Genomic DNA, 3,343 nt, shown 5'->3' with positions numbered 1-3,343 from the left:
GAAAATATACAAACACACGGAGACTGAACAACATGCTGGTGAATGAGCAGTGGGTCATGGGAGAAATCAAAAGGGAAATAAAAAATTCTTTGAAATGAATAAAAATGTAAACACAACATATTAAAACTTACTGGATACAGCAAAAGTAGTATCAAGAGGAAAGTTTACAGTAATAAATGCCTACACTGAGAAATTACATATCAAATGATCTAACAATGAATCTTATGGACCCAGAAAAACCAGGACAAATGAAACCCAAAATTAGTAGAAAGAAAGATACAATAATAATTAAAGAGGAAATAAACAAAATAAAAATTTTTAAAAACTATGCAAAAGATCAATGTAATAAACAGCTCATTTTGTGAAAAAATAAATGAAATTGATACATCATTGGCTCAATAACCAAGAAAAAATAGAGACAGAAATTAATAAAATAAGAGATGAAAATGGAGATGTTACAACTGATACCACAGAAATACAAAGAATCGTTAGGAATTATTACAAGCAACTATATGTCAACAAATGGGAAAACCTAGAAGAAATGTATGCACATGTATGATTTACCAAAATTGAGACACAAAAACATAGAAAACATGAATAGTTCAATAGTCAAGGCTGAAATTGAATCAGTAATAAACAGCCTGCAAACAAAGAAAAGCCCAGCACAGATGGCTTCATTGCTGTATTCTACCAAACTTTTAAGGAAAACTAAGGCCAATTCTTCCTGAACTATTCAAAAACAATTAAAAGGAAGGAAATCTTTCCATTCTCATTCTATGAGGCCAGTATTACCTTATTTTCAAAATCAGACAAGGATACAACAAAAAGAGAAATATAGACCACCATCCCCAAATGGCCACAACCAGCGGGCATGGGCTTTTCTGAAGACAGGAGCTGGGAACTCCATCCAACTCCAAGAAATTGGGCCATTTTCCACTGCTTTCTCGGGTGCATTAGTAGGGAGCTGGATAGAAAATCGAGCAGCCAGCACTTGAACTGTTGCTCATAAGGGATATTGGCATCCCAGGTGGCAGCTTAACCCACTACACCACAACGCTGACCCCCAGCCATTTTTTAAATTAATTAATTTATTTTATTGTTTAATTTTATTAGTATAAAGAGAACATATTTCATGTATTATATAGATACAATTCTAAGAATATAGTAATACTACCATCTCATTATAAGATGGAATTTATCACAGTAATTCATACTTTCATTATATTGATATTTTTCTGTATACTTTGAAGTGCTAGAGATTAAAAAAGATATCTTAATGTAGTAAACAGAAAAATTAATATCCAGTGTATCTATTTTATTCTGAAGCTTTTTGTGTTAGGTAACTTTGTACATTGATAAAAACTATCAAGAAATATAATGAATCCTTGCAAATTAATTTCCTCCTTGCAGGGCTCTTTATCAAGCCAAATCAGGCTTAGCCTAAATATCCTGCCTAGGCTAAACTCATGTATTCCAAATGCCTTAGCAAAGATGATGACAATCGCTGATTTGAAGCCTGTGGAATATATGATTAATTTAAAACATCAGTTGTGATGACGTGAAAATAAAATTCACTTATTAAAGAGCAGACATCTTGGAAATTCAATAAAACATTCTTTACCTAGGAAAAGATTTTATGAAGATACAATTTACAACAACACCCCTATGTTGGCTATCTTAATACTTTCTGAGTGTAATCATTAGTGAACATTCTTCTCTAATTCTTCTATTTGCCTTTGAGTCACTTCATTTTTGAAGCTAACAAATTATCTCTAGGTAATACAAAGCAGATATTATGCACAAATATCTGGAATGTGTATCAACAAAACAGATGATTTTATTATGTGTTTACAGAAAACAGTAGATAGATTTTAAACATTTCTAAATGACAACCTCAAAATAATTCTAGTTTTAAGAACAAACTTGTATGCCAAAATGCATCAAAAAACATCAATCTTTCTAAAAATCTCTGTCATCTCATTGATTACTGAAATACTGTTGTGCCCTTAGGCTCCGAGCTGCCCCTCGGGAGGGCAGTGTCCTCTTGGAGGCGCTGCGAAGACCTCCACCCAGGACGGCTCCCCCTTCCCAGGGCCTCTCCCCTCTTGTCCTGAGTCTCCTGGTCTCATAGACCTCTGGAATCTGATATCGTGGGGTGAGGTGAGAGCAGGCTGGGGAGGAAGGTCACCACTGAGGAGCTGCAGCCACTATCAAGATGACAGAAGTACTGACAACAACTGACTCTCAGAAACTGCTACACCAGCTGAACACTGTTGCAACAGGAGTCTGGACGTCAGCCATAGGTCTGCGGCTTGAGACTGATCGAGTCTGCACACGATAATGGCCTCAGAATGACTGCATGACTGAGGGACTTCCAAGTAAAAGATTTTAGTCTAACTCAGTTTTTGGCTTTGACGTGGAGACATTTTCTCTAGCTGTGAATTTTTTATTGAACAGATTTCTGTCTAAAATGAAGGTACAGCCCAAGCACCTTGGATGTGTTGGGCTGAGCTATTTTTATTTGACTGTAAAATCAATAGAAGAGGAAAAGAATGTCCCACAGGCAACTGACTTGATCTGGGTAAGTCAGTATAAGTGCACGGTTTCACACTTGATGAGAATGGAAAAGACTGTATTGGAGAAGCTGTGTTGGAAAGCCAAAGCTACTGCTGCCTTTCAGTTTCTGCAGCACTATTACCCACTCATTCAAGAAAACTTGCCACTTGAAAGGAGAAATAGCCTTCATTTTGAAAGACGGGAAGCTCAACTTAAGGCATGTCACTGCAGGATCACATTTTCCAAAGCGAAACCTTCTGTGTCGGCTTTCTCTATCATTGCCTTGGAGATCCAAGCACAAAAGCATGTAGAGTTAACAGAAGGGATAGAATGTCTTCAGAAACATTCCAAGATAAATGGCAGAGATTTGACCTTCTGGCAAGAGCTTGTATCAAAGTGCTTAACTGAGTATGCATCAAACAAGTGTTCAAAACCGAATGTTCAGAAGTTGAAATGGTTTGTGTCTCCGTGTACCGCACGACAGTTGAAGCACAGTTACTACAGAGTAACTCACCTTCCAACAGTTCCTGAAATGGTCCCTTAATTTGTAAATTTGGATCATTGTTACTCCCCATATAGAGGATATTATCCAATGCTATAATTGTCTTTTACAATTAAAGGATTAAAATATCAGTTCTCTTCAAAGTAAACAAAGTGGAGTTGCAATAGCAAAGGGAAAGTGACTTCACTGATCTGGTCAACTAATATTTGAAGACATTTACTGTATACAGTACCCTAAGGGTAAGGAATTATCCAACCTCTGATATATATGTTAGTCATTTCATTA

At 36.3% G+C, this 3,343-nt stretch overlaps 1 pseudogene; it reads left to right on the top strand.

Moving 5' to 3' along the window:
• Positions 1–2,215: 2,215 nt before the first annotated feature.
• Positions 2,216–3,100, top strand: LOC133764640 (cyclin-G1-like; annotated as a pseudogene).
• The last annotated feature ends 243 nt before the right edge of the window (positions 3,101–3,343 follow it).

This window comes from Lepus europaeus, chromosome 7, assembly GCF_033115175.1.
Source record: "Lepus europaeus isolate LE1 chromosome 7, mLepTim1.pri, whole genome shotgun sequence".
Taxonomy (NCBI): Eukaryota; Metazoa; Chordata; class Mammalia; order Lagomorpha; family Leporidae; genus Lepus; species Lepus europaeus.
The sequence above is the reverse complement of the archived record's forward strand: the minus strand, read 5'-3'. Positions and strand labels throughout refer to the sequence as shown.